This window comes from Pan paniscus, chromosome 3 (genome assembly GCF_029289425.2).
Source record: "Pan paniscus chromosome 3, NHGRI_mPanPan1-v2.0_pri, whole genome shotgun sequence".
NCBI classification, from domain to species: domain Eukaryota; kingdom Metazoa; phylum Chordata; class Mammalia; order Primates; family Hominidae; genus Pan; species Pan paniscus.
In genome coordinates, this window is record NC_073252.2 from 53,481,161 (window position 1) to 53,507,309 (window position 26,149).

At 41.1% G+C, this 26,149-nt stretch overlaps 1 protein-coding gene across 1 annotated transcript in view; it reads right to left on the reverse strand.

The window, feature by feature from the left end:
• SHROOM3 (shroom family member 3) overlaps positions 1-26,149 on the reverse strand; it is a 358,512-nt gene that overhangs the window by 195,597 nt on the left and 136,766 nt on the right. The gene's annotated exons all lie outside the window — the stretch shown is intronic.

Sequence of the window (26,149 nt, forward strand, 5' to 3'; positions counted from 1 at the left end):
GAGAAGAGGCAGGAACAATAAAGAAAGATCTTTCTACAGTCATTGTTCTCAACAATGAAATTCAGTATTATAAAAATCACCACAGACATAAAAATAGATCATTTATAATAAAGATGCTGCTCATAAAAAAAGACAAAACAACAACACCATATTGCATCTTAAAATTCAGCACAGTGGGGTGCGATGCAGCCCGCCTTTGTAGATGAAATCATAACAGGTTTCCTAAACTCCATCCAGTTACAGACTTTACTTAAATCTATCATCTGAGGCCCTGAAACCGCAATCCTTCGCAGCTGTATGGATAAGTAGTGCTTGATTCAAGTTTGGTATTTGCCCCAGACTGTAGGGGTCAGCTTAACAGTAACCATAGACACAAAGAGAGAGAGAAAGAGAAAAGGAACAGCACACACAGAAAGAAAATGGGACTCCAAGAGTGTCTGAGTTTATGGGTATGTAAATGTATTTTCCTTAGAGCCATCATGATGGGAAAATAATTATAGAATACACAGACAATTTATAAATTTCCTTGCAAAAGAATTTGAACAAGATTTGCAGGTTATTTTTAGGCACAGAAAGAAGAGAGAAAGGGAGCATGCCCCCCTGCCCACACACACAGAATTTTGAATTCACAGTGGCATTATTTTCTACCAGCAGTAGTAATCATTCCAAACACCAACAAAGTCTGAAGCATCCTCAAAGTATCATTGCATTTCAAAGGTGATACTAATTTTATTGAAAGATTGTTCCTGTATTAACTAGAATGTCTGTCTCTCTAGAATGTTCCACTTGAATTCCAGAGTTATTTATATCTCTATAATGTGAAATCTAAGGAAATGAAATTGAGGCAAATGTGGGATAGGAATGGGGTGGGGCACAGAATCATCTTTCAAAAGAAGAGAAGCCTCCCACTAGATCTGGCATCATAGATGCATTCGTTCAAAAGTAGCCTCCTTTTTTCTTAGGAAAGCACTGTTCTTATCCCAGCTTTATGTTTTCCTCTCCCCACCATGCAACCTCCCCAAAACACCACCACAGAGTGGAATTTCCTTCCATCATAGGCTACTCCCAGCAAGCCAGAGTTCAAGAGCAGCCAGGCCGTGCAATTCATTTTGAATATGTCAAATTTAACAACCTCCTGCTGCAGACCAGAGCTCATCTCCACTATGCGGAATAACGAATGGTCATGTTTGACGTTTGTTTATCACAATCAGCCGGCTAGTATGGGAACGCCATTCCTGAAAAGACCAGAACATTCACAGTAGTTTAAAGGAGCCAGGAGTGGACTCATTTGTGTCACCAGTCACTTCCTCATAGTCCAGCTCTGTCCAATTTAAGCTCACTTCAGATCCACTCTGCTCCAGATTCTCTGTGACAACATCCTCAACAGGTTGTGTTGGCTCAGGGAACTGTGTATATTGCATACACAGTCCTCATGGATGTTATGTTGTTACAGTAAAAGAAATCTATGTGACTCTTTTTTTTTTTTTTTTTTTTTGAGATGCAGTCTTGCTCTGTCGCCAGGCTGGCGTGCAGTGGTGCAATCTCAGCTCACTGCAACCTCTGCCTCCCGGATACAAGAGATTCTCCTGCCTCAGCCTCCCAAGTAGCTGGGATTACAGGCATGTGCCACCACGCCTGGCTAATTTTTTATTTTTTTTTTAGTAGAGATGGGGTTTCACCGTGTTGGCCAGACTGGTTTTGAACTCCTGACCTCAGGTGATCTGCCCGCCTCAGCCTCCCAAAGTGCTGGGATTATAGGCGTGAGCCGCCGTACCCAGCCTCTATGTCACTCTTTAGGGAAACTAAAACAAGGAAAAGTTAAAAGCAATTAAATAACCTGTCCTTTCACAAATTATGAGATGAATAAGGAAAGCATTGATATTTACAAAGAATGGATGCCTATTAGTAATACTAGATTGAACCATATGAAATTGCCAATATTTGATAATTTTTGGTCCACTACAATAGAAATTTCATGTGGTTCCAACCTACAGTTGACCCATAGTTAGTAGTTACTACGTGTCGGTAGTTACCATGTTACATTCTCTAATCATCACCACAATTCTATAAGGTAAATATTATAATTATTACTCCAACTTTACAGATGTGGAAACTGAGGCTTCGAGAAGTAACTTGTTGAACATTTTACAGCCAGCAAGCAGCAGATCTGGAATGCACACCTAAGCAATCTGACCACAGAGCCCATGTTCTGAACCACCACCCTCTGAGATAAAGGCTTTGCATTCACCAGCTTTGATTGCAGGCAAATTATTCAGCTTTTCCAAGCGTCAGTTTTCTCTCCTCTGAAATGGGTACCTATCTGATGTGAGGACTGAAGGTGATGCTATGGAAAAGCACTTAGCATAGTGCTTGGTCTACAGGAAGAGCTCTAATGTTACCCAGTTGTGGTGGTATGGGCTGGATGGTCGCTCTTCCTACCTTCATCATGACCTGAGGTGAGAGCATAGAGCACGACCTTTCACCCTTGGGTGGTTGGGTGGCCACTCATGGACAGAAGAATGGTGAGCTCGGGGGTCCTCAAGTCTGGAGATGATGCCGTCCTGAGTCAATGCAGACAACTCTGGTGCATAGGATGTTCTTTACACTGGAATGTGCACCAGCTCCCCTCATTTAGAAGGAAGACCATCCACACCACGCTTCTCCCCCAGCCCAGGTAAGACCTGCCCACAGCCCCATCTTGTATTTCCTCCTTTCTCTACATCTGAGTTCTAGAGAGCGTTCAGACTCAGCTGTGATCAAAAACAAACGCATCTGTTCCTCATGTGGAATGCTCTCACAAACATCTTGACTTCTCACTTTCTACCTGCCCAGATTCTTTGGCAATCACTTGCAGAGGGTTAGGCCATTCTTGTTGGAAGAAGTAATGATGATCTAATCTGGAAGCAGTGCTGTGGACCCCGCTGCACACTGGACCAGAAGGGAGGGGACATTGCTTTCCCTTCTGGCTCTGCCACTGATTAGCACGTGACCTTGAACACGTTACTTATTGTCTAAGGCTCTGTTCCTCATCCTTGGAGGAGGCCTCTGGTCTAGAACACCACTCAGTGTCTTCCTAGTCCTAATATTTGTGGTGAAGAGAGGATAAAAAGGAATAAACTAGATGAGTGTTTGAATATGGTGCTTTCATTTTTTTCTCTCAAAGCTAGTAGCTCATCTACTCAAGCACATCCTGTTTTCTCCTAATTGCCATTTTATAAGCCCAGGGCAGGAGAGTTTTATGTTACTCTGTTGATGAACTGCAGACCAAGATAAATAGCCTTGATTTCTAAACACCAGATTTCCGCTGGTATTTTTCCTTAATGATTTGCACATGGCCTTGTGAGGTGCTTGTTTGGGATTAGAGATGAAGGTCTATGGTGGGAAAGCTGCACAAAATAATGAAGACTGTGGTTTCTTTGCTCATTTTTTTTTTTTTTAAATTTCTGGGTCTGTCCATAACAGTTAAACTATTCTCTAGGTGTTGTAAGGTAGATTGATTTTCTGTGTAAGGTAGGTTTAAATGCCTGTAGGGCATAGCCATTTAAACTCCCAGGAGGAACTTAGGAAATTTATGAATGGGGGAGCTAGAAACAGCCTCTTGAACTCTTGGTCTGGTTTTCTTTTCTGAGAGCACTCACCAACTTCTAACACACTGTTTCATTTACATATGTATTGTGTTTGTTATTTATTGCTTCTGCTCACAAGAATGTCAGCTCCATGAGACAGAGGTTTTTGATTTTTATCATGGCTGAGTTCCAAACACCTAGAGCAATGGCTGGCATTTATTAGGTGCTTAATAAATAAACTTTACAAAATATGCAAAAGATTCAGGTAGAACAGGTGTCCTGTACATCTCACTTTTGGAAGTCACACTGCATCTTTAGAAGGAAGAGTGATTGTAGAATAAATCTCAATGGTGAGGGTAGAGACCAGGTCCAAGATGATGATGATGTGTTAGACAGTAAATGAACTTCGTGGGGTTCACGATTAGTTTAGCCCAACTCTGCAAATTCCCACATATAGGTTTCAGGTTGAAAGAAAACTGGGCAGTGAGCCTAGATAGAAACTCAGTAAGCTTAGTTTCTCCCTTATAGCCCATTTTCATTTAATTTCCTGGGAAATTGTATTTGTTGAACTCCAAGTATGTCTGAAAGAGTCAGATCCTTGAAAATGCTGTAAGGGAAGCAGACACACAGCAGCTGAACCCAATGCTCATTTTACACTCAGGCAATCATTTTTTATCCCAGGCTGATGACACCGTAACTTTAACAATTTTGATGAGATAATGGCTCCAGGCTTCTTAGTATCATAAAAGATGTCAGTTAAGTCCAAAGTATTATTATACAATGCCTGTCCAGTATAATAACTGTAGGACATAAACCACTTATGATACAGCAATCGAAAGGCACACAAATGAAAATGACTGGAATTACAGATGAGAATCAACACATTTTTTCAATTTAATTTTGCTTCTTTTCTACTGGCCTAAAGTAATCATATCCCCCTGTTCTTTTTTCTCTCTTTCCACATTCTTTAATTCTTTGGGGAAACCAAGGTATTTCTTCACAAGAATGTTACTGGCCAGAAGGTAGCAATTAAAGGCATTGAACTCAATCATCCCTTCAAAGTCCCAACATCCCAGACAGGGAAAACCAAGTTACCATTTAGTGCTAAGAATAGCAGGTAAAAGAGTTACATTTGGGTTCACAATTTATTCTTAAGAATGAAAAAAAAAAGCCTCTTGGAGAAAAATCATTGTGGAACACAAACTAGCATTATTAATGATCCATTTCAATCTCTGGGACAATTCCACAGCTAATATAAAGAATAAATAAGGCACGTTGTGCACATGTACCCTAAAACTTAAAGTATAATAAAAAAAAAGAATAAGGTGGAAAGGTAGAAGCACATATCAGTTACATTTATATACTTACATATGTACTTAGTAGAGTGTTTACTAGGCATCAGGCAGGATATTAAATACTTTACATATTTTGTTTTAACTCTCTCAACCACTCCACTAGGGAGGTACTGTTATTATCACCATTTCCCAGCTGGAGAATCTCAAGCACAGAGAGATTAAAAACTTGCCCAAAGTTGGCGGGGTACAGTGGCTCACACCTGTAATCCCAGCACTTTGGGAGGCCGAGGCCGGCAGATCACCTGAGGTCAGGTGTTCGAGACCAGCCTGACCAACATGGAGAAACCCCATCTCTACTAAAAATACAAAATTAGCCAGGTGTGGTGGCGCATGCCTGTATTCCCAGCTACTCGGGAGGCTGAGGCAGAAGCTGCAGTGAGCCAAGATCACGCCGTTACACTCCAGCCTGGACAACAAGAGCGAAACTCCATCTCAAAAAAAAAAAAAAAAAAAAAAAAGAACTTGCCCAAGGTCACAAAACAAGTGGTAGTAATAGGATTTGAAGCCAGGTAACCTGATTTCAAGTCATATGCTCTTAAACACTACTGCACATATTGGATTTACGGCAACTTTGGAATGGGACATAGATGGCATGTATGATGCTTAGCAGCTTTGGGTATTTTTCCAGGTAGCAGAATTCTCCTTAGTGAGGATATGCCACGCCTCCCCCAGCCAGATATCAGCAGAGGGGATCAGTTGAATGGCGCCAGCCAGCAGTAACAAGAGAGGTTGTCAAGCAATTAGCCTGATGATAATTTGGTATAATAAAACCTGCTTCAAATCATGATTTAAACTGACAGTGAAGAGAACATTTTTCCTTTCGCTTTCCTAACCCGGCATCTTGTGCTATGGTAGAAAAGGATGGTTTGAATCACAGTGGGACTAACAAACCCATGTGCCATGAAAAGAAATGTGACAGGAGATACGTACAAACAAGCTGTCAGCACATGATGTGGGGTTTTTCATTCACTCAACAAGCATTTCATGAATGCTTGCCGTGGACTGGAGAGATCAAAGAGTAAGACACAACGATTCTCTTCCCCGGTTTAGGATTAAAAATCATCAACCAGTTCTTCAGTGGAAAAGATAACTTTGTCAGTTGGCTGGAGATGAAGAAGATAACTGGCCAACCAGTGTTTGTGTTACAAGGCTGGCAAACTCAAATGCTGACTAGACCAGGCAGGTGGAGTAAATGAGCAAAGCAACAGGTGTAGGATCACAGGAAACAGTGGGGCCCCAAGGCAAACTGGAGAGGGAATGCCTCATTAGACGTGGAAGCATGCAGCTCCAGCCCACTGCTGCCAGATCGTCTGACTTCTCCACAAGCCAGAAATCCAGATTATGCAAAACTCCCAGATTTTTAATGTGGATTAAACAAACATCTGTAGACCAAGTACTTGTGTAAGTTTGTTTGTTTATTATTATTTTTGAGACAGAGTCTCACTCTGTTGCCCAGGCTGGAGTGCAGTGTCACGATCTCGGCTCACTGCAAGCTCAGTCTCCCGGGTTCACACCATTCTCCTGCCTCAGCCTCCCGAGTAGCTGGGACTACAGGCGCCTGCCACCACGCCCAGCTAATTTTTTGCATTTTTAGTAGAGACAGGGTTTCACCGTGTTAGCCAGGATGGTCTCGATTTCTTGACCTCGTGATCTGCCCGCCTTGGCCTCCCAAAGTGCTGGGATTACAGGCGTGAGCCACCACGCCCAGCCTGTTTATTTATTTTTTGAGACACTCTGTCGCCCAGGCTGGAGAGCAGTGGCACAACCTCGACTCATGCATCCTTGACCTCCCGGGCTCAAGCGATCCTCCCACCTCAACTTCCTGAGTAGCTGGGACCATAGGCAAGCACCACCACACCCAGCTAATTTTTTTTTTTATTTTTTAAAATTTTTTGTAAAGTCAGGGTCTCATTATGTTGCCAGGGCTGGTCTCAAACTCCCAGATTGCTGGGATTACAGGCATGAGCCGCCATGCCCAGCCAGATGTCATTTTTAAATTCGCACAAAAAACTTTGTTAAATTCAGCGAGGCTTATTAAAAATAAAATCAACTTGCTTTAATAGTGGATTTGGTATGGGTGGGTCTTGTGATCCTTATCAAATCATTTAAAAATGTTTATTAAAGTGTAACATACACAGAATGGATAAAGTGTACTAATCTATGTAAAGGGTAAAAATGATATAGAACATTTCTAACACCCACAAAAGGTTCCATCAAGACCTTTCCAGCTTATTCCAGACTTTCCAGCCCACCTTGGGTCTACATCATAAATGAGCTTTGCCTATTGTTGTCTCGTTCACATCTTAGCCATGAGAAACTGATAACAGATATAGTTGCATCAAGTCTGAAAGAAATAAAACTGTGTTCAAATAAGTAAGGTACAACCAAAAAGAATGATGGTAAACTCAACAACCCCATGCAGTTCACAAAGTTAGCCAAGAGCTCTGGTGATTACTGCTTTCACACACCTCTTCTTTCTGATAACTACCATCTCCTGTGCGGTTACCATATGCCAAGTACTTGCTTGTCACCCTGCTTCTGCATAGAGGATCTCATTTAAGTACCACAAAAACCCCCTGAGATACAAATTTAGATAAAGTTTCCTCCAACTGTATAGCTAAAGGAAACTGAGTTTGTAATAGGTTATTCAGCTAGATTCACACAGCCAATAAGTGAAAAGTCCAGATTCAAAGTCAGGGCTACTCCAAAGTTCAAGTACTTTTCCATTGCACTCCATAGCCTCCCCATAAAATTAGGGGTGTGTTTTCTTAGCTCTTCCACAAAACTATGATAACCTTCTTTTCTTAACCAGGAGCATAATAAACCTTATTTAATTTAGAATCTAAATTCTGAATGATTTACATTATAAGGATTGGTGGAGGTGTGGGTTATTAAAAGATGACATTACCTAGGTACTTAAAAAAAAAACAATGAACACAGTAAAAAGAAGAGAGAGAAAATATATCACTATCTTTTATTAACATAGATATTATCTACCTTTATTTACCTAAACCAATTTCCTGGGGCTTATGGAAACATTGTCTTATATGAATATAGTTTTGAGACAGATGGCAGAATTTGATGTTTAAAGATTCTTCTCCCTCTCAGAAAATGTATGCAGCATGGAAATGGAGTTAGAACAGTGGTGGCTGCAGAATTTCTTATAAGAGGGGCTAAATGTTAGCAACTGGATTGTGAAGGAGTTATAGGGGACTTGTCTTGAAGCTGTGTTACGCATAATAAGTTCAGATTTTACCTAGACTGGGGCATTTTTCTAAAGATTCTTTAATTCATCCTTTAACAAGATTGATAAACATGAATTGTTATATTAAAGAATATTATTTTATTGGGTAGACAAATAATACAGGAGGCAGAGGTATTGGTCTACAGCCCCACCATCTTCCAATACCAGTCCCTGTCCTTTATTGCTGCCTCTAGGGAGGCTGGAACCATTCACCTGATGCCAAATGATTGGAAGAACAGGGCAATGAAGGGACTTAGAATAATTCCTAGTTAACCAATGTACTGCTGACAACAGTACACAGTAAAGAGTAAACAATCAGACCTTCTCCAGCGCCTCGTCCCTTTGGTGGATGGGGAAATTTGATTTGCCCATATTTTTAATGTAGAAAGATATAGACCACTAGGAATTAATTTACACAGAGGGCTTTTTAGCCTGTGATATGCAAAAATTTCAAGTATAGATTATCTTTTATCTCAACAGACACACTGACACCAATTACCCTTTTGGAACGCTAGAGTCAGATCTATTTGACCAGCTCCTTCTTATACTTTAGGTAGATCAGAAATTCAATTAAGGTTTGGTGAAATACTCATGTTTACCAGGAGCATTTGTTCCAGTATTCAGTTCTGAACCCTAACCTCCAGGATTACGTTCAATGAATAATCAGCTGAGTTGGCCATGTCACCATTCACCAAATCAATACCTATTGCTTAAACTGTTTTTAACCCAGTTTTTATTTTTGCTTTAATCACCAAAGTCCTTTATTTTTATTTTTAAAAATTTAATTTAAAAATTAAAAATATTTATAACAAAATTTACCATCTTACCCATTTTTTATTTTAACATTTTAATTTTTAATTTTTGTGGTTATAAAGTAGGTGTATACATTTATGGGGTACGTGAGATGTTTTGATACAGGCATGCAACACATAATAATCACATCATGAAGAATGGGGTATCCATCTCCTCAAGCCATTATCTTTTGTGTTACAAACTACCCAACTACACGATTTTAGTTATTTTTAAATGTACAATTACATTATTATGGACTATAGTCGCCTTGTTGTGCTATCAAAGAGTAGGTATTAGTTATCCTACGTTTTTGTATGCATTAACCATCCCTACCTCCCCACCAGCCTCCTACTACCCTTCCCAGCCTCTGTAACCATCCTTCTACTCTCTGTGTCCATGAGTTCCATTGTTTTGATTTTTAGATCCCACAAACAAGTGAGAATATGCAAAGTTTGTCTTTCTGTGCCTGGCTCAATTCACTTGACATAGTGATCTCCAGTTTGATCTATGTTGTTGCAAATGACAGGATCTCATTTTTTTAAATGGCTGAATAATATTCCATTGTGTGTAAGTACCACATTTTCTTTACCCATTCATCTGTTGATGGACACTTAAGTTGCTTCCAAATCTTAGCTATTGTAAAGAATGTTGCAACAAACACAGGAGTCCAGATACCTCTTTGAGGTACTGATTTCCTTTCTTTGGGGTATATACCCCATAGTGGGATTGCTGGATCATATGGTAGCTTTCTTTTTAGGTTTTTGAGAAACCTTGAACTGTTCTCCGTAGTGGTTGTACTAATTTGCATTCCTACCAACACTGTACGAGGGTTCCCTTTTCTCCACATCCTCACTAGCATTTGTTACTGCCTGTCTTTTGGATATAAGCCATTTTAACGGGGGGGATGATATAATATCTCATTGTAGTTTAGATTTGCGTTTCTCTAATAATCAATGATGTTGAGCACATTTTCATATATCTGTTTGCCATTTATATGTCTTCTTTTGAGAAGTTTAACAATATTGATTCTTGCAATTTGTGAACATGGAATATCTTTCCATTTTTTGTATCTTCTTCAACTCCTTTCATCAGTGTATTATATTAATAGTTTTTATTATAGAGATCTTTCACTTATTTGGTTAATTCCTGGGTATTTAATTTTATTTGTGGCTATTGTAAATGGGATTACTTTTTAAATTTCTTGTTCAGATTGTTCACTGTTGGCATATATTGGGCTGGTGCAAAAGTAACTGCAGTTTTTGTCATTACTTTTATTGGCAAACACTGCAATCACTTTTGCACCAACCTAATAGAAATGCTACTGATTTTGGTACGTTGATTTTGTATCCTGTGACTTGACTGAATTTGTTTATCAATTCTACTAGTTTTTTTGGTGGAGTCTTTAGGTTTTTCCAAATATAAGATCATCTTATCTGCAAATAAAAATAATTTGCTTTCTTCCTTTTCAATTTGGATGCCTTTTCTTTCTCTTGTCTAATTGCTCTAGCTAGGACTTCCAGTACTATGTTGAATACCAGTAGTGAAAGTGGGTAGCCTTGTTGTGCTTCAGATCTTAGAGGAAAGGCTTTCCATTTTTTTCCCATTCAGTATGATACTAGTTGTGGGTCTGTCATCTATGGCTTTTATTATGTTGAAGTATGTTTCTCCTATACCCAGTTTTTTGAAGGACTTTTATCATGAAGGGATGTTTATCATGAAAGGATCAAATGCTTTTTCAGCTTCACTTGAAATGATCATCTGGTTTTGTTCTTCATTCTATTGAGAAGATATATAGTATTGATTGATTTGTATATGTTGAGCCATCCTTGCATCCCAGAGATAAATCCCGCTTGGTTGTGATGAATGATCTTGTTGGTGTACTATTGAATTTGGTTTGCTGGTATACCCATTTTTTAAGGGTACACTTCAGTGGCATTAAGTATATTCCCATTTTTGTAGATCCAATGTCCAGAACTCTTTTCATCTCGCAGAACTGAAACTCTGTACCTACTCAACAAAACTCCCTAATCTCCCCTCCCCCAACCTGTGGCAACTGCCATTCTACATTTTTTGTGTATGAATTTGACTACCCTGGGTACCTTATACAAGTGGAATCATTTACAGTATTTGTCTTTTTGTGACTGGCTTATTTCACTTAGCATAATGTCCTTAGGGTTCATCCATGTTGTAGCATATATCAGAATTTCCTTTGCTTTTAAGGCTATACATTTCTTTTTTTAATCATAAAATGATTTGAGTTTATGTAGCTAATCAATCAGTTAGATTAAGAGGGAGTATCCGGTCTGTCTAATAAGAGTTTAGGCATGAAAAATGGTAAGAAAGGCGTTGGTAGAGAGGGAGAGAGAGAATTTGCTGAAATATTTAATGCCATGGTTCTTTAGGGTGCATCAGAATCATGGGGAAGACTTGGTAAATCAGATTGCTAGGCTCAAACTCCAGAGTTCCCAATTCATTAGGCTTAGAGCAGGGCCTGGGAATTTGTATTTTCCAGAAGTTCCTGGGCATGATCACACTTTTGACAACCATTGTAACCTATCCAGGGTGAGGCCTAGAGGATTCTAATTGCCAAAATTGTCCCATCGTGCAAAAAAGATACCCCTCCCAACTAAGACAAGAAGCTTGAAGTTATAGAAGTAGGGAAGCACAGAGAAGAGTGAGAAATAGTGAGAAAACCCAGCCCTCAAGATCCCAGCAACTTGTGGAAATGAGGGAAAAGATGGTGGCAAGTCAAGCTGTGAGGACCAAGTTCTGATTTCTCTTCTAGCCTCAGGGAGGAGAGGGAAAGTGTGTGAGCTAAGTGAGGAGAATGTTAAAGGGCTCAGGGAACCCTGGCTCCACTGCACCATTTGAGACCCTAGGAGAAGGTCACTGGAGTAGGTCTGGCCTGGCTCAATTTCGAGGTCTCTAGAGGTCCAGACAGAAGGAAGAATCTCAGACATCAGACGGCAACCAGCAGACTTGCAAGGAGGCAACTATGGTGGGGTGAGATGATCCTAGGATGGGCCCTGGGTCAGGAGTTGCTGCGATGAGAGTTTGGCAGATGCTAAGTTGTCTGAAGCTAAGGGGAGCTGAGCAGAGACTGAATCTGTAAGTGTGGGGTTGCCAGCAATCCCAGGGGCATTGCCCAGGCCATGGCTGACCATGGATTTACCAGCTGCAGGATTCAGCGTTGGAGGCCAGCAGTGGCTGGGAAGGCTATGGACAGAGCCAAGGGACCAGGCGAGATGGTGCCAAAGACCTGCGCTCACCACTTCTCCAAATCCCCAGACACTGTTTAGCAAGACAGCTGGGCAGTGGAGAAAAAAGATGACATCTGAGCAAGGGAGGATTTTATTTCAGACTGAGCCCCTTAAGGGACTATTCAAATTGATTGGACCAGGTGAGCTTTTAACTTGGCTAGGAATAAAAATTATTATTATTATTATTATTATTATTATTATTGCCAACCAGCAGAAGTGGGTTCGTAAGGAAGACAAGGAACCTACATTTTTTTCTATACATCTAAATTGTCATGTGACTAGGTTTGGTAGATAAAATTGGGTACCTACTTTGACTAAAATAAATTCAATGATTATCAGAAATTCAAATTTAATAGGACATCTGTATTTTTAATTGTTAAATCTGGCCACCTTACCTTGTTGTGCCTGTTGAGGGCAAGTGACAGATCTAAATCTCAATTTTATTGAGTTTCAAGCTTGTGTTCATATTTCTTTCTTTCTTTTTTTATTTTTTATTTTTTTTTTGAGACAGTGTCTAGCTCTGTCACCCAGGCTGGAGTGCAGTGGTGCAATCTCAGCTCACTGCAACCTCTCCTCTTGGGTTCAAGCAATTCTCCTGCCTCAGCCTCCCAAGCAGCTGGGACTACAGGCGTGTGCTACCACACCTGGCTAATCTTTTGTATTTTTAGTAGAGACAGGGTTTAACCGTGTTGACCAGGCTGGTCTCGAACTCCTGACCTCAAGTGATCCACCTGCTTTGGCCTCCCAAAGCGCTGGGATTACAGGCTTGAGCCACTGAACCCAGCCTGTGTTCATATTTCATAAGCAGTTGGGTAGCAGAGAAAACTAGTTCAGAATAAATCTCTTCCTACCCACAAACCATAAAGGGGCAAACCCGTACACTGTTATACTGCTAGAGCTGCCCCTAAAACATGCCAATCACTTTTTTCCAGTATATTCAAGATGCAGATATTTACATTTGAACGATCACAATATCCCTAGAAAACAACTCCCAAAATTATGAAATGAGTCTTTAAACTGTATATACTATTAGGATATCTGACATATCCTCTGTCCCTCACCTCCCTGGCCCACCATCATTGACCACTAAGGTTTCCTACTGACTGCACTGGGAATAGTCCTCAGGGGAAGTGTCAGTCACACAGGGAGACCTCAGGATGCCCCAGAACATGCAGGCTGCAGTGGCCAAGGTCAGCCTTTATTAAGATCACTTTCTGCCCATGACCTGAAGGTCCTGTCACCTATCACGGTATACAGTTTGTCACTGAGATTACACCATTGGGAACTCACTCTTTTAGGGTAAGGTGTTGACAACCTGCAAAATCGCCCTTTAAAATATGAATAGTAACTTTATTATTCCCGTTGTATGTTAGTGTAAGATTGTATTGTTCTCAAAGGACATTTACTATTCTTAGCCATGTCAAAGATTAGCAAATCATCTCCTAGCAAGGCTCTGAGGGAGTAAGAAATGCAAAGGCAAGTTTGGATGAGGATCCAGGAAAGAGGCAGATACGGAGGAACAATTCTCAGGAAGGAAAGATTTTAGGGAGATTGGGCTGGGGGGCGCAGTATGGAGGAAGCAGAGAGAAGATGGGAGTAGCTTGAGTGCTTCATTAGGATGCTGTTAATAGCAGAGCACAAAGACAAATCTCAACTTCTTCAGAAGCTGTATTTGACCCACGTACAGCCCATCTCACAATGGACACAGAGACTTCTAGATCTATGAATAAGTACTAGTAAGACTAGTACAGAATCCTAACATCATTTATCAGCCTTCCACTATTTGGAAGAGAAATGATAAAATCTTATTGGAAGTCTCAACTATTCTCTTACAAAATAATGAATGTTACAACATTTCAGTATTAATCAGGCATTTCAACCACATAAAATCACAGAACAAACTGTGATTGGAATCAAGCTGTGGGGTTTTGCTTTGTTTTGTTTTGAAAGGAGTGTAGAAAATGATGAGCTTGTGTTCATGTCTTGGTGCACTCTAATGCCTCTGCCACTTCTCTCTTCTTGCAGTATTGTTTCTCCCATTTCTATTTTTATTGGCATGTAAACTTGCTAATGTCAAATGAGTGAGACAAGACGGGAAGGCTAATTTATTTAGCGAACGTGAATCAACACTGCTGGGAAAACAAAAGGGCCCAGTGTGTGCTTTCTTTAAAGCAAAGCAAATAAAAGCATTGGCCAAGCCCAACTCCTCTTCTCCCAGAGGCTGAAGAACCCATATTGGTTCAGGGATTTCAGCAATCACTGAAAACCAGCTCAACTGAACTAGTTTTTACTGATGTAAAAGCTTGGGCTTTTGTATCAGATAGACTGGAGTTTAAATCCACACTTAACACATGTATCCCCTTGATAAGACTGCCCTCTTGCAAGTCTATCTCCTCGTCTGTAAAATAGAGTAGTAATAATCCCTATTACTGGTGTTGTGAGAAATAAATCAAAGAATGAAAATGCTTAGACACCCACCCAAAGCTAACATTTTGAGAGCTTACTAGAATTATTTATTTAAAGATAGCAGGCTAAGTTTGCAAATCAAAAATGATTCCTGTAAGTAGGATCCTAAACTGATACCAATTGGTCCACTTCTTCAGAACTTACTAGGAATCCTATGACTGTGAATGCCCAGTAATCCAGTCCAATCAGCTCATGTACATTTAGTGTCAAGTGCCCCCATTCTTTGACCCCATTTCTTAATTTTAGAATGTTAATCCCAAGAAATTTTAATTCTAATACCACCCACGTAGTCTGCACACTTAGGGACTGGGACGGGAATGTGCATGAATTATTACACAAAAGGAAAAGACCTCTCACTGTTGCAGGGCTGTCCTGAATATAGCAAAGATAAGTTCGCCTTTTCTGAGCATTTTCTTGAAAGAGCCTAAAATTAAATTTGCATTGTAAACCCACAAGTTTGCAAAGAGGAGAAATGCAAGACAGATTAAACAAAACGAAAGAAAACACGGTGAGTCTTAAATTCCTGAACATGAGCTCATGTTTATATTCATTGCTACCTCATGGAGTGACTCGGAGTTTTTGACCTCTGCCCCTGACTTTGAGACAGTGATGGAAAGGTGACGAGGAATGGCAAACAAAGGTTGAAAGGGCCTTGAATCCAAACACGGCTGGATTTTGTGGGGATGCCACCGAATGCACACCAGCCGCAGCCCCAGGTTGCATTTTCTCAGGAGTTCCCACAGACTGATGTTGGTCCTCATGCCTCATCAAGTCAGCACAGTTGTTATGAAGGTGTCAGATGTGAAACTGTAAACAGAGTGACATGGAGGCCATTCCTGCTTAGTGACCTGTAGCAGAAAGGTCTATTTTTAGAAACTGCTGCAGGTTGCTCTGCCCTTGGAAAGGTGGCAGGCTGAGAAGTACTGGTGTGTGCGTGTGTGTGTGTGTGTGTGTATGTGTATGTGTGTGTGTGTGTTTTAACATTTCTGAGCATTTGGGTTGTGTTCTAAAATGTTTCTGAAGGAGTTCACGGAAATAAAAACCATCCCCAAACTTTATCTGAAGTAGAAAATTTGAATTTTGAACTTTACCTATATATCAAGGCCAAGAAAAGGCACGATGCTAGAGACTTTGAAGAATAACCACAGAGTTGCTCAAATGGACACTGATCTCATCCTTTTGTCTCTTACATGGGCCAATGAGGCAGGAAAGATTCATGGAGTTGACCTCACCCAGCCAGAGAAGAGCATGTCCACTCCCTTAGGGTTAGAGGCTGCAAGTTTCAGTGGGTGTTGGCATCTGTTAAAAGGCAGGCCTCCCTCAAGACAGTCTTATGTAGGAAGAGGTACAAAGGATTTGCGAGTTAAATAGACACCACAGCCGTTTTGATGCAAGTTGTCTAAAGACCACACTTTGAGGGGAAAAAAAAACTGTCATAGGAAGAAAACTGGAAAACTAGGAAAACTGGAAAGATGTGTGAGGGAGAGAAGGGAGAATCATCTAACAAAACATGAACATCCCAAATTATCCATTTCCTACCACCAGTAAGAAAGAAAATATAAGATTAAAGCAAAAAGGAGCTCTGGCTTTTGGAGTTTTATATTTTTATGTATGCCCTGAGAGAGCAGGCTTGGCTGGTGCTAGAAAACCTGACTTCTCTTCCTCATTCTGTGGTTTACTAGACCTGTGACCTGAGGCTAAGTCCTTTCATTTCTGGGTGCTTTGACCTTCATAAAGCAGGCAGCAGTTTCTCCAAAATGACCCCTCTGGAGGTCAGGAGAGGAGCCTTGCCAGTGACCTCTCACCCATCCACCCCGTACTAAAGTTTTATATCCATCGTTATTAGCAAGTCACCTTTTCCCATTGCTTTTTTTTCCCCCCCTGACAAATTGGATTTCGGTCTAATTTTAGTTTAACTTTCACTGGTGAGAAACGTAAGCCCCAAACCCTCCTTGGTTGGATCTGTTCTTTTACTCATAAAACAGCTAACAGTATAGAAAACTACTTAGTGAAAAATAGAAATGCCTCCATTCGGCACATATATGCTGAGAACTGGTGCCAGCACCTGCTCAATAACTATGGTTGAACTTATGAATGAAATGATTGATAACAGTGTGCCAAACCCAAGGCTGAGTTTTTTTTCTATACACAGGTTGTCTTTATGGCTACAACCTCCATATGAAGTGTGGATGGTTGTCTTTACTTCCCAGATAAAAAAGTGAGAGGTGAAGTCATTGGCCAAGATCTCACAGAACGGGCAGGGTTGTAAACCAAATTCTATCAGATTTAAAGCCAGTGCTCCTAACCACTGCACAGCACTGCTCCCTGAGGGGTAGGAGGTGGGAGTACTAGAAACAAATCCAAACCTCCAAATAACAAGGTGACTGCAAAGAGTACCCATTCCAGTGAGACTTGAGGAAGCTGAGGACAGAGAGAAGGGTGGGTCCTGCTACAAGAAGCACCCCTGAAGCCAGGCTCCTGGGGACCTCACTCCCGAACAAGGGCTGGGGACAGGCTACCTTACTAAGAAGATACACAGGGGCATTAAGGCAGGAGGAACTTAGGTAGATCTCATTTCACAGAGGGGAAAACGAACTTCGAATATGATCCTTCTTTGGTGGGGGATACAGGAGAAAAGTGTGGTCAGTTAAGTGATGAAACTATTGACCATATTCCATAGGGAATAGAAGGATAGTGAAGATAAGTGCAGACTGCCTGTCCAGCAGCTCTTAATGCAGGAAAAATAACTAACGCTATTTGATGATGTAATTAAAAACAGCCAAGATTTAGACAGCAATTTATTATACCCGTGAAGGGGAAACTGTTACTATCCCCACTTTACAAGTCATGAAACCATGGCACAGGGCAATTAACTTGTCCAAGGGCCCTCGGTAGTAAATGTTGTAAAGCTGAGAGGCAATGTCAGGCAGCCTGGCTTGGAGCTGGCTCACCAATATTCAGTGAGCACATTTGTGTGCCAGGAACCATTCCAAGCACTGCGGATACCACACCAAACAAAATCCCTGCCATCGAAGAACTTATATTCTAGTATGTGTGACAGAGAGACAGGTAAAAAATAAAGATTAGAAGGGTGTGAGGATACAGGAGAAAGGGGACTGCGATGTAAAATGAACTGTGCAGGGGATGCTGACATTTGAGCAAATACCTGAAGGAAGTGAGGGAGCAAGTCAGAGGGGATAATTGAGGAAATTTTTAATTTAGTTAAAAAAAAAAACCTTCAGTACCATGTAACCACCAGTAAAAAACAATGGGTCTCTTTAATTGTTTGCTTCTTTAAGTTATGAGGGTGAAGGACATACAAAATGTCTCCTGAGAAAATTCCATGAAAGATTGTTTTAGGTGTCCAGGGCTTGTGGGCCCCTACTTATTTACAATCAAAAAATAATAGTGGCTCATCCCTAAGAGACACCTTTAAAGAAACATTCCAAAGAATCTTTTTAGTTATTTATTAATTTTTTTGAGATGGAGTCTCGCTCTGTTGCCCAGGCTGGAGTGCAGTGGCACGATCTCAGCTCACTGCAACCTCTGCCTTCCGGGTTCACGCCATTCTCCTGCCTCAGCCTCCTAAGTAGCTGGGACTACAGGCGCTCACCACGACGCCCGGCTAATTTTTTGTATTTTTAATAGAGACAGGGTTTTATCGTGTTAGCCAGGATGGTCTCGATCTCCTGACCTCATGATTCACCCGCCTTGGACTCCCGAAGTGCTGGGATTACAGGCATGAGCCACCGCACCCGGCTGAGATGGGGTTTCACCATGTTGGCCAGGCTGGTCTCGAACTCCTGACCTCAAATGATCCACCCACCTCGGTCTCCCAAAGTGCTGGAATTACAAGCATGAGCAACCGCGCCTGGCACCCAAAGAATCTTTTTAAAATGCTCCTTAGAATCACAGTCTTCATGAAAACAACATAGCAACCTTCCTACGTAAACAATAAACACACTAACCAAGCAACTGTCCCCACATGTATAATTTTACACATCCCACCCACTAAGCAAACGCAGCATCAGACTAGAGTTTGACAGCAGAATAAGAGGGGAGTAGAAAAATTGCGTTTTTCAAATGCACTGACAAACTGTACTAAGCAATCTGGCAGCTGGTCTACAGACAGCGGCACGGGCCTCTAGACTAGGTAATACAATTAAACAGACATTTTAGCTACTGGCAAAAGCACAAAGACACTAGTCTTAGAGGCCTAATTTTGCCAACGACTAATGAGGCTCTTCAGAGCTGCCACATGCGAAGATGCCCAAAGCAACAGAACCATGAGGAGACAGGTGGTAACAAATACATACTTGAGGTAGCCATCTTAATAAACAATGATCAAAGGAAAAAGAACCCACAGTTCATCTCAAGTCAGATGGAACCAGGTGTTTCTCTTTGCCTAATGAAGTCTAAGAGCCTACTACTGCTCTCAGTAACCCACAAACCTATACTTTAAGATTCTTCTCCAGGACCTTCATGGGACACTTGTGATCTTAGAGCAGTTAAATTAAATAAAACAGAAAAACAGAACAGGACAAAGCTTGCCAGGACCTTCGAAGATCTGATTTTCCATTAAGGATATGTGGAGGGGGTGGTATTTAACAATCCTTTATGGAAACCATTTCTCTACCCCTCATTCTCAAGAAATGGGGGATTTATGCTAAGGCTATACAAAGTGTGGTTTTTGAAACATGGGGGCTGATGAAATAAATGAATACAGTTGTAGCTCTGCATTCATGGGGGATTGGTTCCAGGACCCCCTCATAGGTATCAAAATCCATGGATTCTTAAGTCCCTTGTATAAAATGATGTTGTATTTGCATATAACCTATACACATCCTCCTGTATACTTTAAATCATCTCTGGATTACTTATCCTACCTAATATAATGTAAATGCTACGTGAATCACTGTTGTATTGTTTAGGGAAGAATGACAAGAAAAAAAGGCTGTACATTTTTAGTACAGATGCAACCATCCATTGTTTTTTCTTGATTTTTTTTTTTTTTTTTTTTTTTGAGACAGGGTTTTGCTCTGTCTCCCAGGCTAGAGTGCAGTGGCCCGATCATGGCTCACTGCAGCTTCAATCTCCTGGCTCAAGCAGTCCTTCTGCCTCAGCCTCTTGAGTAGCTGGGACTACAGGCACGCACCACCATGCCCGGCTAGTTTTTGTAGAGACAGGGTCTTGCAATGTTGCCCAGGCTGGTCTGGAGGCAGACCTGGACTCAAGGGATCCTCCTGCCTCGGCCTTCCAAAGTGCTGGGATTACAAGGATTACTGCACCCAGCCTTTTTCTTGAGGCGCTTTTAAAGTTTCCAGTACAGGGCTACACCCCCACATCTATTAAATTAGACTCTCTGAGGCTGGACTTGGAGGTTCACGCCTGTAATCCCAATACTTTGGGAGGTCCAAGGTGGGAATCATTTGAGACCAGTCTGGGCAACAAAGCGAGACTCTGTCTACAAAAAATAAAAAAATTATCTGGGTGTGGTGGTGTGCACCTGTAGTCCCAGCTACTCCGGAGGCTGAAGTAGGAGGATCACTTGATCCCAGAAGGTCAAGGCTGTGTTCATGCCACTGCACTCCAGCCTGGGCAACAGAGTAAGATCTTGTCTCAAAAAACAAGTAAAATAAAATAAATTAGAATTTCTGGAGGTAGGAGCCAGGAATTAGTTTGTTGTTGTTATTGCTGTTTTAAAACTCCCTTGGTAATTCCAATGTGTAGCCCAATTTAAGAAGGAGTAGCTTTAAGCCATTTTGATTCAAGTATTCAGAGTTCCAAATATTTGGTTCATCTTCTAAATGGGACTCATCCAAACTTACCTGTTCTAGCTGATGCATCCAAATTTAAAACTGGGGGGAAAGATTCCACCATAACTTTTATTTGATCTCAGAACTCAGACCTCATATCCTAAAGGCTCAGACAGATATTTGAGTGCCATTCTTTTTTTTTTTTTTTTTTTTTGAAATGGAGTCTCGCCCTGTCACCCAGGCTGGAGTGCAATGGTGCAATCTCAGCTCACTGCAACCTCCGCCTCCTGGGTTCAAGTGATTCTCCTGCCTCAGCCTCCCTAATAGCTGGGATTACAGGCACCCACCACCACACCCGGCTAATTTTTTGTATCTTTAGTAGAGATGGGGTTTCACTATGTTGGCCAGGCTGGTCTCGAACTCCTGACCTCATAATCTGCTAGCCTCAGCCTCCCAAAGTGCTGGGATTACAGGCATGAGCCACCGCACCCAGCCTTGAGTGCCATTCTTTAATGGTGCAGTCATTAATTCTTTAATGGTATAGAAGGTTGGCTCCTGTCTGGAATACATTTGTCTGAAGTAAAGCTGTGCTAGCCCAAGAATGAAATGTGGTCTTTTATCATCAAACCTCCTTCACTAGGAACAATAGAACATTCCTTTGTATGAAGCTAGTGTTTAGTGCATAGCCAGTAAGCATATGTAACCCATTGAATAAAAATAGTAGTTATCATTATGTGCTACGGGGGAAAAAGATGTCCCCTTCCTCATTACAGTAAGGGAGTCTTATTGCATACCTCTCAGGAAACCTAATAATGTGTTACATGAATTTTCCATGGGAAGGAACAACTGGTTAGGAAATAAAATACTATAGTTCTATACAGTGACATTCAAGCCTAGAACTCCAAAGAAGCCGAAAACTGCTCTGAGAATGGTCCCAGCAGGATTGAAATACCTCCTCAAAGCATACTGAGCAAATTCCCATGATGCCAGGCCTCTTGGAAAAGTTTCTGGGGGTCAGAGGCCACTGCAGCTGCCTCCTTCCTCTCCTCTCAACCACTTGCTCAAGTGGAAAAAATGTTTAGAAGGGTAAGTTACCACAGTTCTCAGTTATACTGATCTCCCCTCTAGGGAAGTCTCATCCTGGGTGCAAACGGAAGTGCAGTTTGGGATTTGTACTCACGTCCCAGGCATCTGCCAGCCCTTTGCCCAAATTAAGAACTTCAAAGAGCAGATGACCAGGATGAGTGAAGTAATGAAGGGAGAGCAGAGCGGGGCATGGGAGGGTGGTCACAGCTCTTCAGGAGACATGTGGAGGTGAGAGGTAACACTTCAGACATGAGACGCTCCTAACACAGAACCATAGAGTGGTACTGCCTGCCATGCTGGCTGCCACTTCAGCTCCTGTGCTTTCCTCCTGTGGCACGTGGTGGGGACACACTGCCTTCCTGCCCCTTCATACAGGAGTTAACCACAGAGCACAGCATTGGGCCTTTTTTTGTGTCTTGAAAGTCAGTTCTTGGAACTTACCATGGCACAGAAATATTTCTCATTTGTCTTCTGTGTCCAGGAGAGGTAGAGGAAGCCACACTTTTATGCACAGAGGTGAGTTCCTTGAGCTTCAAGACCAGTTTTGCAATTGCCTATAAAAAGGTCACTGCACCTTTTCTGTTTGTCCTCACCTCCCACTGCCTGCCCACTTGATAGTTATCTTTTGATGTCATAACTTTCCCAGAGGCAGCATATTGTGCTGTCTAAAGAACATTATGTTTTCAAATTGCTCAGCCTGGGTCACATGTGCCTATATAACCTGACCAGTCCTTGGAACAAAAAAACACCAGATGGTGCAAATACACTTGCGTAGAGAGCCCCTTCCTGCAATCCGAGCTTCCTCTCCTGGAGCTCAACCTTCCACCAATGAGCTTCAACATGGTTCAAAGTTAGAACTCTTTCAACTTAAGTTCGCCAGAGAATATGGCCTTTTTTACAAAATCCCATTCTGAACTTGGGCCTAGTTGGTACTGTCCTTTAAAGCCACATTTCCTCTTAGCAGAAAGGTTATAATCAGAAGCTTTAAAACCTATGTGTTCTCATTTACAAAAATGAGTCAAATCAGTGCCATTAAATAGAGCAATCATCAGAGAATGTGGTCAGGTAACCTTTCATGAGACTGTACAATAGAAGCTCCTTATGAAATAAAGATTAATATTTTACTATGATGAAACATTTTATATATACTATCTTATTTCATCCTTATAGCAACTCAGTATGGAATTGTTCTCCTCCATTTTAAGAAGAAATTTAGTCTTAGAGAGATTGAGTAGCACCGTGGTATGATGGCCAGACCACAGCAGAACTGAGACTGGAATCCAGATGATATAATGTCTTCCTCATGCTGTTTGCAATTTCATATCTGAGAATTGGCACCTTCGTGCTACACAATCTGGCTTGCAGATTGTCAATTTATAAGAAAAAAATATGCTTTTTATGTTCTAGAAAAGTTTCAACCCTTCCTGTCAACTTTATTGCCTTAAAAATAGGGAGTTCTGTTTCATTTGCTTTTAAAGCTTTTAATAAATTGCTTCTTTAAACTGCTTTAAAAGAGTCAGAAAGAGACATCAGGTGGTTAATCTCAAACTGCTTTAAGAATGTAGATGCTTTTTCAGGAAATAGAGTCAGGCAGGTGAGGGGGTGGAGAGGTGGCAAAACAGTGTGAAGGAAGTGAGGAGGTGGTAGTGAAAATATTCCAAGAAATTATTTTCTTTTATAAACTGTAACCATGAGCTGGAAAAGGCACTGATTTGCACAACCCTTTTTATTAATAGCTAATAGAGTTAATTTTGTATCCTTTCAGAGGACTTAAAAAAGTTCATTACAAAGTATTTCTTTTAAGATCATTGACTTGCAAATCCTGGGTGAGTTACAGTCTTGCAATTCAATCTAGAAATATAAGGTCACAGAAATCTGACACTGAGGTAGCAAGTGTGTCAGCCAACCATCCCATTCCATTCTAATAATGTCATCTCACTAGTTTATAAAATGAAACTATTCTGTTAACCCTCAGAAACGTGGGACGGTGAATTCGGGGGAGTGTGGGCCCAAGGGTCTTGGTGAACTTAATTTCATCACCATTTTTGTTAGGAGGGAGGAAGCAGCCACTAATGCAGCCCAGAGTTTCATTTCCAGAGGCTGCTGCAGAGACTCAAGTCTGCTGGGCATCCAAAGTAGTCCGGTGCATTTCCTTCCCAAAGGAAGTTCAAGGTCAATGGGGAATCACCTCTTCATTCAAAATGTTTTCTTAGATGAATCAAACATAAGCTTCTTTGTTTTTTTATTGTTTTGAGGGGTTTTCTTGTTTTGTTTTTTGAGACAGAGTTTCGCTCTTGTTGCCCAAGCTGGAGTGCAATGGCGGGATCTTGGCTCACCGTAACCTCCGCCTCCCAGGTTCAAGCGATTCTCCTGCTTCAGCCTCCCGAGTAGCTGGGATTACAGGGGCACGCCACCTCTCCTGGCCAATTTTTTGTATTTTTAATAGAAACGGGGTTTCACCATGTTAGCCAGGCTGGTCTGGAACTCCTGACCTCAGGTGACCTGCCTGCCTTGGCCTTCCAAAGTGCTGGGATTACAGACGTGAGCCACCATGCCCGGCCTTGTCTTTTGTCTCTCTTTTTTTTTTTTTTTTTTTTTTTAGCATCACAGATATTTCTAAAAGGAGGAGGCAGTGGAATAGAAAGCACTAGTTCATGATTTCACTGCTTGAGGGGCCAAAAGTCCCTAAGACTTACATCCTCGAAGAACTAGACTCTTATTTTGGCCACTAGTATGTGGCCTTGGACAAGTCCTTACCTATTTTTGGATGCATTTCCCTCATTTCTACCTCCAGGCAGAGACTCAAGGGCTGAAAGTCTTAAGACCTAGATTCTCACTCTAGCCTAGATTCTCACGCTAGCCACCTCTACATGGGCAAGTCATATAGCCTGGCATATACATATTTTAGGGAGATGTTTATTGTTTTTTACTTTTTCAGTGCTGCTTTCTCCTCAATCTCTCTTTTCCCAGCAAAATGTGATCTACCACTGATACTACTACTACTACTACTACTAAACACGTATATTCAGCCAAATAAAAAAGAATTGTTTCCTTCCAACACATCAACTCATAGAACAAATTGATGGGAAGGGGAAAGGTTACATCAAACTTGCAGAGGTGATGGAAAGGTTTGGGAGGAAGATTCCATTTTGAAAAGGGGCTCAATTTTCCCTACCCTCTGCTCTCTTTGATGCCCAGAAAGATAATTTCCCCACCAAAGTCTTCCCATTAACTAGGACTTCATATGCTATGTTCTAGAGATTAAGGTGGAACTTGTCAAAGAGATAATTTACTTAACAAATATGCAACTTGTTTTCAGTAGATTCATGATTTAATAACTGTACTAAATACCATACCCACATGATTCTTATTTAATCCTCACAACAATTTTGTGAGGCAAAAATCAGACAGATTAAATTACTTGCCCAAGGTCACAAAGCTAGTGCCTATGCCATCAGACTTCAAACCCAGGCAGTCTCAAATCTGGTAGTGCTGGACACCGCTATCTCAGGTATCCTCTCTGACTTTTGCCTGGCTTGCATAGCATTATAAAAAAGTATGAAATATTTGAAATGAAATATACTCAAGTTTTTCTTTGCCAACTACAAGTAAAAACACAAAAAATTCACTTATAACAAATTTAGGAGTAGGATAGTATTTGGCAAAAATAGCACCTCCAGCTTTCTTTTGATTAATGAAGGATTAATAAGTAAATAAACAAAATAAACAGCACCTTAATGCAGAAGGTTGGAAGGTTAGATTTGCCAAGGAAAATGGAGAAAAGATCAGAATTGGGATTAAGGATTCATTGATTCTAAGGCCATTCTGATAATCCAATTCAGGATAGGAGTCTGAGTCTGAACTCAGGGTAAAAATATGTATTTATATGAATACACAGCAATTAACCCCAGCAATCTGTTCTGGAGGTCAAATATAGCTTCCTATTTTTTAAATTCAAGTTTTAGTTTATCTACAAATAGCAGTGAGCATTCCTTATACTAAACGCAACTTCCATTACCCTCAGGGATGATAAATTAAACCTGAAGACCCTTTCCTTTGTCAGTTTCCATTTTAAAGGTTACCCGATCCCTGGACAACTATTTTACACGTATCTACCAGATAAAGTCTCTGTTGATTTCAGGGAGGATTTGGAGTATGACTCTCATTCGTGTCCATGTCTGCTTTCCTAATTAACATCCTTTGCACTGTCCTTGCATTCCACAAGGGTTTTCTGCAACTGGGAGCTGTTTATTTTCCTTTGGGAATGTTTTTTCTCTGACCCACTTATTATTTTATCATTTCTTCTCCATTTATCCACTACTAGCTGTTAACCTTCACTCTTTCGTGTATCAAGCAGCAGACACATGCTCTGTTGTTGCAGCGTCCACAGCGCCTCCTTCACGCCCTCCTCCCAGAGAGGGCTAAACTCTGCCTTCTTTATGGGTCAGCAGATCTTTGAAAGTCTTTGACCCACAACTTACTTGAGGCTTTGCATTTTTCTTGTCACTGTAGCCTTTTAAGAAGGTGTTTCTACTTTTTATTGTTTTTGGTCACTGGGTAAGACAATCCCAAAACTTATATAAACACTATTACCCTGCTCTGTGTTCTTGGCATTTTTATGATG